Genomic DNA, 11,865 nt, shown 5'->3' on the forward strand with positions numbered 1-11,865 from the left:
TGCACAGTGTTCCCTGCTCCTCACACCTGCCGCCAGTGTGGAATGAAAAGGGGATGGTGATGGATTGTGCACTCCAAGCTGTCACATTCTGTGAAGAGGAGGGTTCGTCGGAGCCGGGGTTGGGGGGTGGGGGGGGGGGGTAGAGTGAGCATGGATGCGGAAGGTGGAGGGTGGGAGTGGTTAGTTAGCCCAGGCAAGAAACCCATCAGACGCACCCTTCGGAATACACCGGACTTGTGAACACTTGTCAGGATGAATTTAGGGTTCTGGTGATAGACATCTAATCCCAACAGTGTTTTTCCGGACAATGAGACTGCGTGTGCGCTTCCTAAAACAACAACAACAACAACAAAAACTGGAGTACATGCCAGACTGAGTGGTTGGAAGTGATGGGGTTAAGCCGAGAGAGCTTCGCGGAGGAGGTGAGGCTTGAACGGATTAGGCAAACTGGGCGGCGGGCTGGCTGTTCTGGCGGGGGAGAGCGCAGCTCGTGCCAAGGTTTGCGGGCGGCGAGCGCTGAGGGATGGTACCGCGCTGGGGAGCGGTGAGGAACGGAAGCACTAAAGGGTCTGCGCGCGCCCTGGGCGCCGCGCCTCCACCCACGCCCTGCGCGGGGCCCGCGCCAGCCTCTCCTCCACGCGCTCGCCTCTCCCCAGCTCTCCGCGCGAGACCCAGCCCACAGTCCACGCGCTGCAAGGGAGCGAGGGTGGCGTGACTTTCTTCCCTCAGTCTCTCCGAGAAGCATGGGGCCTCAGTTTCCTGTGTGGGTTATGGGGAAGCAAACTGAATCGGCGCGAGGGGAAGCCACCTGCCAAGGTCACCTTGTTCGTCGTGTCATAATCAGGGTGCAGCTCATGTCCTCGCTCAGGTCCCCTGGCAAGTCTCGCCTGGCGCCGTCGGGTTTTTTGTGTTTTGTTTGTTTGTTTGTTTGTTTTTGAAGCTCCGCACCGGGCCTGGGACTTGGCCAACTAACTCTGAGAGCCTTTGAGCGGAGACGCGGGGGCCACCTCTCCCCCCAGGGCTCGGATGCGGTAGCCTCGCCCGAAGCGGCCAGCGCCGGCGAGCTGGAAAAGGGGCAGACACCACCGGAGTCTGTGCGGGACAGGGGCCGCTAGGCACGCCTCAGCCAATGACGACAACAGGGGAATGTGATAGCAACAATGGCTTCCTCTGGGATTTCCTTTCCTGGGCAGCCCCTGCATGGCTCAAGGACAGCAGCCCCGGGTGCCCGGGAGGGGGCGCAGACGCTGGCACGTGCTCACCCGCCACCCGGCAGGGAGCGAGAAGGCTGGAAGGGAAAGGGGCGTCGGAGCAGATGGATCACTGGGCTGCCCTTCCCCTCAGCTCCCTGGCCTTAGAACATGCTTCCTGGGGAAGCCGAGTGCAACGGGTTGGGAGAATACCAACAGTTTCTTTTGCTTGGAAATTTATGCAAGAAAAGCTTGGCATTGAAACAGACAGCTTGCACCTGTTTCTCAAGAAACCATCAAGTGGCCCTGTGAAAATCTTTGCAAAGTGTCCTCTTGAATGCGAGGTCTGAGGAAGACATTCTGCACCTGGACAGGAGATGGGAAGATTGTGCAGGAGTTAGGACAGCTTAGGGCTGGTGCCCTGTATGGAACACTTCATTCAACCTTCACTGAACATTAATTTCCTGCCATGCACCTTGCTCTCCCACCTGGGGATTCCTGGTGAAAAAGATGGACGTGTTTTCTCGCCTCCTGGCTTTGACTTGATTTCTCTTCTGCAGTTTTGGGTTACTGATTTACCCACTCTGGATGCCCTTACTTCTTCCTCAGATGCTAATTTTCCCTAAGGTGTGTCCTTAGGCTATTCTTAGTCCCAAAGGAGATGAGGCAGGGAGCCCTGGAGGTTCTCAAAAGAACAGGTCAGTGCCAGCTTCCAGAGCATACAGTGACAGAGCAGCTCAAAAGGGGGCTTCAGGGGGCCTCAGGCTGGACCAGTTCACATTGGGAGAAAAGGAGAGCAAGGCCCAGTGCTGAGGTCAGCATGTAGGCTGAGCCAGAGATCTTGGGCAAGATTTGGAGTCCAAGACTGTGGGCAAGGGTTAATGTGTGAAAGGCCTAAGTCAGACTGAAGGGTACATACAGAAGTGTTACCCCCAGAAAGCCTTTCCTGATCCCCCCATCCCCTGTCCCAGGTGGGTTACCTGCTCTTCCCTGGTGATCTCAAGGTCCCACCGTGCTTAGGTGCTGGAAACACCACATGATAACAAAATCATTTGTTTGTCTGTCTCTTCACTAGAGCAGGAGCTCCCTGAATACAGATGTTATCTTTCTCACCACTGTGTCCCCAGGGTTTGATACACAATCCTCTGTAAAGCCATCCCAGAAAGGAAGAGCTGATTGTCAGAGTGGAAGCAGGATGGAGGAAGCAGGATTTAGGTGGAGATATAGAGGATGAAAGAAGGCTGCAGCTTAAATGTTACCTCCTCAAAGAAGCCTTCCCTGATTCCCCCAAACCAGGCTAGTGTGGGTTATACATTCTCATTGCACACTTCTTTTTCTTCCTTAGCACTTATCATACCATACTTAAATTGTTATTCAGGGATTATTTATTTCTTCACTTGGCTTCCAGGATGCCATAATCTAGTTTTCCTCTTATTTCATTGACTGCTTATTTTCATTCTTCTTTGCTGGTTCCTCCTCATCTTCCCAATGCTGGAATAGTCCAGGACTTGGTCACCCCCTTCTCTTACCTTTCTACACTCAGTCCCATGGATATATCATCCAGTCTACAGGTTCTAAAGACTACCTGGAAACAGCAAGAAACAATTGTTGAAGCTGGGGGATGGGTACTTGGAGGATCATTGGACTATTCTGTTTTTATATGTGTTTGAAACTTTCTATTAAGAAAAAACGTAGGGGTTGGGGAGGGAAAAAAAAAATGTAAAAAAATAAGTGGCATCTTACCTGATGATTCCCAGATCTCTCTCTCTCACTTGAACTCTGATCTCATATACCCAGGTCAATTTGACTTCTCCTCTTTAATGTCTAAAAGCATCTCAAGATTCATCTAAAACCAAGCTCCTGATCATCAACCCATCCCAAACGTTCCCTTCTAGCAGTCCTCCCGGGGCAGAACATGGGAACTCCATCCTTCTACTTGCACAGACCAGAAAACTTAGAATCATCCTTGACTTCTCTATTTTTACTCCACATCCAACCTGTCAGCAAATCCTGCTCCCATTCTTGTCCAAACCACCATCGTCTGACTTCTTGATTATTGCAGTAGCCTCCTAGTTGTCTTCCTTTTTCTGCTTTTGTTGCCCTGTCATCTAGCCTCAATCCAGGCTAGGCAACTAGACCTATTTCCTCACTCTCCATCTCATTCAGTATCAGCTGAAGGGCTTCCAGTTCAGTTCAGTCGCTCAGTCGAGTCCAACTCTTTGCGACCCCATGAATCGCAGCACGCCAGGCCTCCCTGTCCATCACCAACTCCCGGAGTTCACTCAGATTCACGTCCATCGAGTCAGTGACGCCATCCAGCCATCTCATCCTCTGTCATCCTCTTCTCCTCCTGCCCCCAATCCCTCCCAACATCAAAGTCTTTTCCAATGAGTCAACTCTTCACATGAGGTGGCCAAAGTACTGGAGTTTCCACTTTAGCATCATTCCTTCCAAAGAAATCCCAGGACTGATCTCCTTCAGAATGGACTGGTTGGATCTCCTTGCAGTCCAGGGGACTCTCAAGAGTCTTCTCCAACACCACAGTTCAAACGCATCAATTCTTCGGCGCTCAGCCTTCTTCACAGTCCAACTCACACATCCACATATGACCACTGGAAAAACCATAGCCTTGACTAGATGGACCTTAGCCAGCAAAGTAATGTCTCTGCTTTTGAATATGCTATCTAGGTTGGTCATAACTTTTCTTCCAAGGAGTAAGCATCTTTTAATTTCATGGCTGCAGTCACCATCTGCAGTGATTTTGGAGCCCCCCCAAAATAAAGTCTAACACTGTTTCCACTGTTTCCCTGTCTATTTCCCATGAAGTGATGGGACCGGTTGCCATGATCTTCATTTTCTGAATGTTGAGCTTTAAGCCAACTTTTTCACTCTCCTCTTTCACTTTCATCAAGAGGCTTTTTAGTTCCTCTTCACTTTCTGCCATAAGGGTGGTGTCATCTGCATATCTGAGGTTATTGATATTTCTCCTGGCAATCTTGATTCCAGCTTGTGTTTCTTCCAGTCCAGTGTTTCTCATGATGTACCGTGCATATAAGTTAAATAAGCAGGGTGACAATATACAGCCTTGACGTACTCCTTTTCCTATTTGGAACCAGTTTGTTGTTCCATGTCCAGTTTTAACTGTTGCTTTCTGACCTGCATACAGATTTCTCAAGAGGCAGTTTAGGTGGTCTGGTATTCCCAACTCTCTCATAATCTTACACAGTTTATTGTGATCCACACAGTCAAAGGCTTTGTCATAGTCAATAAAGCAGAAATAGATGTTTTTCTGGAACTCTCTTGCTTTTTCCATGATCCAGCGGATGTTGGCAATTTGATCTCTGGTTCCTCTGCCTTTTCTAAAACCAGCTTGAACATCTGGAAGTTCACGGTTCACGTATTGCTGAAGCCTGGCTTGGAGAATTTTGAGCATTACTTTACTAGCGTGTGAGATGAGTGCAATTGTGCGATAGTTTGAGCATTCTTTGGCATTGCCTTTCTTTAGAATTGGAATGAAAACTGACCTTTTCCAGTCCTGTGGCCACTGCTGAGTTTTCCAAATTTGCTGGCATATTGAGTGCAGCACTTTTACAGCATCATCTTTCAGGATTTGAAACAGCTCAACTGGAATTCCAGCGCCTCCACTAGCTTTGTTCATAGTGATGCTTTCTAAGGCCCACTTGACTTCACATTCCAGGATGTCTGGCTCTAGATGAGTGATCACACCATCGTGATTATCCGGGTCGTGAAGATCTTTTTTGTACAGTTCTTCTGTGTATCCTTGCCACCTCTTCTTAATATCTTCTGCTTCTGTTAGGTCCATACCATTTCTTTTATCGAGCCCATCTTTGCATGAAATGTTCCCTTGGTATCTCTAATTTTCTTGAAGAGATCTCTAGCCTTTCCCATTCTGTTCTTTTCCTCTATTTCTTTGCATTGATTGCTGAGGAAGGTTTTCTTATCTCTTCTTGCTATTCTTTGGAACTCTGCATTCAGATGCTTATATCTTTCCTTTTCTCCTTTGCTTTTTGCTTCTCTTCTTTTCACAGATATTTGTAAGGCCTCCCCAGACAGCCATTTTGCTTTTTTGCATTTCTTTTCCATGGGGATGGTCTTCATTCCTGTCTCCTCTACAATGTCACAAACCTCATTCCATAGTTCATCAGGCACTCTATCTATTAGATCTAGGCCCTTAAATCTATTTCTCACTTCCACTGTATAATCATAAGGGATTTTATTTAGGTCATACCTGAATGGTCTAGCAGTTTTCCCTACTTTCTCCAATTTAAGTCTGAATTTGGTAATAAGGAGTTTATGATCTGAGCCACAGTCAGCTCCCAGTCTTGTTTTTGTTGACTGTATAGAGCTTCTCCATCTTTGGCTGCATAGAATATAATCAATCTGGTTTCGGTGTTGGCCATCTGGTGATGTCCACGTGTAGAGTCTTCTCTTGTGTTGTTGGAAGAGGGTGTTTGCTATGACCAGTGCATTTTCTTGGCAAAACTCTATTAGTCTTTGCCCTGCTTCATTCTGCATTCCAAAGCCAAATTTGCCTGTTACTCCAGGTGTTTCTTGACTTCCTACTTTATCATTCCAGTCCTCTATAATGAAAAGGACATCTTTTTTGGGTGTTAGTTCTAAAAGGTCTTGCAGGTCTTCATAGAACTGTTCAACTTCAGTTTCTTCAGCGTTACTGGTTGGGGCATAGACTTGGATTACCGTGATATTCAATGGTTTGCCTTTGGAGGCAAACAGAGATCATTCTGTCATTTTTGAGACTGCATCCAAGCACTGCATTTCAGACTCTTTTGTTGACCATGATGGCTACTCCATTTCTTCTGAGGGATTCCTGCCCGCAGTAGTAGATATAATGGTCATCTGAGTTAAATTCACCCATTCCAGTACATTTTAGTTCACTGATTCCTAGAATGTGGACATTCACTCTTGCCATCTCTTGTTTGATCACTTTCAATTTGCCTTAATTCATGGACCTGACATTCCAGGTTCCTATGCAATATTGCTCTTACAGCATCGGAGCTTGCTTCTATCACCAGTCACATCCACAGCTGGGTATTGTTTTTGCTTTGGCTCCATCCCTTCATTCTTTCTAGAGTTATCCCTCCACTGATCTCCAGTAGCATATTGGGCACCTACTGACCTGGGGAGTTCCTCTTTCCGTATCCTATCCTATCCTATTTTGCCTTTTCATTACTGTTCATGGGGTTCTCAAGGCAAGAATACTGAAGTGGTTTGCCATTCCCTTCTCCAGTGGACCACATTCTGTCAGACCTCTCCACCATGACCCGCCCATCTTGGGTTGCCCCACGGGCATGGCTTAGTTTCATTGAGTTAGACAAGGCTGTGGTCCTGGTGTGATTAGATTGACTAGTTTTCTCTGAGTATGGTTTCAGTGTGTCTGCCCTCTGATGCCCTCTTGCAACACCTACCATCTTACTTGGGTTTCTCTTACCTTGGGCGTGGGGTATCTCTTCACAGCTGCTCCAGCAAGGTGCAGCCTCTGCTCCTTACCTTGGATGAGCGGTATCTCCTCACCACCGCCCTTCTTGACCTTCAACGTGGGATGGCTCCTCTAGGCCCTCCTGCGGCCGCGCAGCCACCGCTCCTTGGACCTGCGGTCACTCCTCCCCGCCGCCGCCCCTGGCCTCGGGCCTCGCACTAAGCACAGGTGGCTGTGACCGGCGCACTAAGCGCGGCCGAGAGGAGCTACCCCACGTCCGAGGTCAGGGGCAGAAGCCAGGAGGAGCTACCCCGCGTCCAAGGTCAGGGGCAGAAGCCGGGAGGGCCCCACGCCCGAAGGGCGGAGGCCAAGAGGAGCTACCCCACGTACGAGGTCAGGGGTGGCGGTCGGGAGGAGCAAAGGGCTTCCACTGGCCCACAAAGCCCTATGCAGTCCAGCCCCTCTGATCTCATTTCATACTATTCCCACCTCAATCCCCAGCCACCCTGGCCTTTGTGCAGATGGGTCCTACAACACGCCAGGTACACGCTGCCAGATGTCTTCATGACTCACCTGAGGACCTGCTTCAGGTCCTAACTTAAATATCACTTTTACAGGCCTTCTCTGTTATTCTTTTTTAAAATTGTATTCTTTCCTCAAAAATCTTCCATCTCCGTCCCATGCTTTATGTTTCTCTATAGTGATGATTACCACCCAACATACTGAATATTTTCCTTGTTTATTGTCTATCTCCTCTCACCAGAATTTAAGCTACATGATGTCAGAAATTTTTGTCTGTTTTGTATGCTGCTATATCCCCAGTACCTAGAAGAGTATCTGGCACCTGATAGCACCTAATAAATATTTGTTGAAGATATTAATGAATGTCTATCTTCCATAATAAGCCATAATCTATGAGAACTGATTATCATTGTATTTAAGGTACTAGGCATAGAGCAATGCTAAATATGTATTTGTTGAGTAAGTGAACTGACTAAGAGGACAGTTCATGAAGGGAACTGGTGTGAGGGCAATGGTATAGAGGATAGAAAGAACAGGGAGGGAAAAAAGACTGATGGTTACAGAAGGTTTAGGGGAATAGCACGCAATGCATTTGGATAGGCAACTTGGTAGCAAATTGTTGAGTTCATTGCCATAATTTATAGACTTCTGTATTTATTTATTCGGCTGCACTAGGTCTTAGTTGCAGTACAAAGAATCTTTGATCTTCACTGGGGCATGCAGGATCTTTTAGTTGTGTCAGGTAGGATCTAGTTCCCTGACCAGGCCCCTGCATTGGGAGCTCAGGGTCCCAGTTACCGGATCACCAGGGAAATTCCCATTGTCATATTTAAAGGCTTGTTTTGCACCCTGTAGGCTATGAGCAAAGGAGTAGTAATGACGGAGGCACCACTTTACAAAGATCTGGTAGCAGTATACACCATGAGAGTGGCGGTAGCAAGAACACTTAGGAGGCTAGAACAGCAGTTAGTGTGACATGGAAACCCTCTGACTGAGGTGCTACAAGGTTGTGGAAGCTGAGAAGAAGAAGAAAAATAGAGTGCAATTTTGAAAAAAGAAATGGTTAAGAACAGGGCTTCCTGGATGGCTCAGTGGTAAAGAATCCACCTGCCAATGCAGGAGACATGGGTTTGATCCGTAGTTTGGGAAGATTCAACATGCCGCGGAACAACTAAGCCCGTAGGCCACAGCTACTGAGCCTGTGCTCTAGAGCCTGGGAGCCCATATACCACAGCTACTGAAGCTCAAAGGCCCTAGAGCCGGGGCTCTACAACAAGGGACGCCTCCGCAACGAGAAGCCCTCACACTGCAACTAGAGAGTAGCCCTGCTTACTGTAACTAGAGGAAAGCCCACACAGCAATGAAGACCTAGCACAGCTAAAAATACATAAATAAAAATGTTAAAACAAACAAAAAAAAAGAAATGAGTAGGAATTTTTGGCCTGAATTTGGGGGAAAATAATGGTCCACAGCCCACTGACGTTTGGGTTTTGAGCAGCATTGTCTTGGAAAGAGTCGTAACATTACTGCAAATGGACAAAGCAAGAGGAACAACCAGTGTGGGGACAAGGTCATGAGCTCAGACTGCAGAGTGTGGTTTTGAGGCAATGGAAGACTGGTGTGTGGATGGCTCTAAGGTGAGCCAAAACAGAGCAGTACCAGCTGAAGCCACACCCACAGACTGCATCTCTCAAGTAGAAGCAGGAGCTTAAGGACTGAACCATACAAAATACCCACAATCAGGAGATGAAGGAAGGGAGAGGACCCAGCAAAGGGGACAGGAAACTTAGCGGAGATGGAGGAGGAGACTCAGAACAACGCAGAGCCCCAGAGCTGAAAAGACGTGAAATTGGTAGAGTTGAACAGAAAGAAGTGATTTAAGGCCCAAAGTCACCTCCCAAAACATAGCCTGACATTTTTCACTTCATTCAGTCACACTGCCTGAAACTCTGCCAGTTATTCCTTTTGTGTTAATAAGAATTAAGGGGATGAGGTTCTAACAGTTGCTCTCACTATAAGCTGAATTACAGGGTTTTAATCAAATTGCTTCCCACCTAACCTTTAGGGATGAGGTCATTTTAGGGAGGTGATCATTTTTATTAGAAACATTTAAAGGAGAGGAAATGAGAGGGGTAATTTTGGACTTTTGACTGCTTGGGGAACACTGTGGCACTGTGGGGGATATTTTGGATAGCCAGAGGGCAATGGGTAGAGGAATGAGAAAATAGAGTTCTGAGAGGCTGAGAAAGGATGTAGAAAAGGAATGGAAGGATCCCAATGGCAATTTCCAAATCTTCTAGAGGGAGGATCTTGATTTACCCCTTATTCCCAGAGACAGAATGAAAAGCAATTTCTCCCTTTACAAAATTGGGAGGAGACAGGATAGAAAGTACCGCAGTGATGATGATGACAGCGATGACACAGCACTTACCACGCGCCAAGCATTGTTCAAATTAAATGTTTAATCTTCCTAACAACCCTAAAAGGCAGGCTGTTATCTCCATTTTACAGGTAAGGCAGGGGTGCCCTGTTAGTGTGAAAGTGTTAGTCTCTCAGTCATCCAACCCTTTGCGACCCCATGGACTGTAGCCCACCAGGCTCCTTTGTCCATGTGCCCTGTTAGCCTGCCCTTATGTCTGCAGAGCCTGAGGCTGCAGGGCAGAGAGGACGAGTATAAAGCAGCTTCTCCAGTTGGAAGCCCTCCACCTCCCACCATGAGATGTTGGGAGGATGGGCGACGGCCCTGGGGAGGACCAGCAAACAAACTGGGCCGAAGGTGTTTTCAGCCACACGTAGTACATATGCCTTCAACTGGGGGGAGTGAAAGCAGGATATTACCTGCTTTAACATCATCATGAAAGCAAGTGAGTATCAACCAGAACTTTGGTCCATTCCTACACCTAGATTTTAAAGTGGGGAGGGAGCTGGTGTGCATAAGGAGCTGACATGGTATATGAACTGAACTTGGAGTCAGAAGACAGGTCTAGAGCTCACAGATTGAGCCTGTACAGGTTAATCTTCTCTGGGCCACACTTCTCATTAAAAAATCAAGGCATTGGTTAAGTCTCTGAGGTCCCTTGCAGCTCAAAATCTGTACAATTCTAGAACCTGGGAATTGGGTATGACAAATTACAATCTCTCTCTCCCACCACATATGTTCGAGAGCGTGATATTTTGGGTATAAATATGCCAATGTGTGCTGTCTGAATGTGTATATTCCAGCTATATGACTAAACCTTCAGTTGTTTGTGGGTAAATAAGGGATGCTTCTTGGTTTTCTCCAGGAAAGACCACATGGCTCTATGAGGTAGTAAATTTCTAAGATCATTGACTCAAGATACGGTGGGAGGGCAAATGATTTCAGAAAAAATTTGAGTCCATCATCATCCTTTAGCAGTTATTTAAATTGTTTCCATTACTTTTGCAACCAAATTTAACTTAGTCTTGATCTCAACCCTGTGAAACAGCCCAGGACTTCACAGAAGAGGGAAGAGACTCAGAGATTAAGTGACTTGTCCAAGATCACACAGCTTTTAGAGCCAGAGCCAAAACAAAGACATAGGGCTTCAGACTCCTGGCTTGAGTGTTCTTCCTAGTTCTGCGCTGGGTGTTAGAAGAGACCCCGTGCATAGGAAAGAGAGTCAAAAGGGCTCTGTTTCTAGGGGAGGGCCCCAGGCCAGAGAGTGCCAGACCAGCTTGACTGCTCTGTTCCCATCTCTGCAGCCTGCTGGCTGCCGTGTCATCTCCTTGAGAGCAGAGGGCTTAAAGATAATGGCTATTTCAAGAGCCACAAACTATGATTAGAATTAATTAGAATGTCAGAGGGCAGTGATAAGAAGTAATAACATTCTGGAGCCTCTGACAAGATGTGAAAGATGTTTACTAACCCTTCTCCAAACACAATTTGTCTTCTTTCTCAGGCTCACTTCTATAAAGCAGGGACGTGATCACACCACCTCCCAGGGCTATGAGGATCAAAGGAGACAATAAGGTAAAAGTGTTTTGAAAAGGTACACTAGTGTGTTTGTTCATTCAATTTAACCAACATTTACTGAGCATCTACAATATTCCAGAAACTATGTTAAGAAATGGAGGAAAACTAAGACAAACGAGAAACAAGGAGCCCAGAATTGCCATTACTCTCTCTCCTAATGCTTCTGTCTCTTTATCCCTCGTGTGTCTGTCTTTTTGTCTTAGGCTGTATGAGGAAAGGCTGACTCTCAGTCCTGTCCAATTCTCCAGCTAAGCGTTTCTGTTCCAGGGAATTCTTGCTAGGGCCCAAACTCTGGACCTCCATTGGACCAGCAGAGGGCTCCCTCTGCTATTGCTCATTCAGCAAATCATTAATTCACTTATTCTGAGCAGGCATGGTTCCAGGTGTTGTTCACAATGGTGAACAAGTGGACAAGGTCCTGCCCTCATGGACTTCACTGTCTACTGGTGAAGGCAGACCTTAAATTAACGTACAGATAAATATATATTCACAAATGATGGTGAGGGTGTTCTGAGACGGGGAGAGAGAAGTGGAACTCAATTTAGAGACTCTCAGCCTTCTAAACTCAGCCATGCATGTAGCCTGGGGAGGAGTCCTCCACGCAGAGGAGGGGGAAGGAACACAGTGTCTTCAAAGAACTGACAGAAAAGTGGCTCATCGGAGACCTGAGCAAGCAAGACAGCGGTACTCATGGAGCTGGA

This window comes from Ovis aries, chromosome 3, assembly GCF_016772045.2.
Source record: "Ovis aries strain OAR_USU_Benz2616 breed Rambouillet chromosome 3, ARS-UI_Ramb_v3.0, whole genome shotgun sequence".
NCBI lineage: Eukaryota > Metazoa > Chordata > Mammalia > Artiodactyla > Bovidae > Ovis > Ovis aries.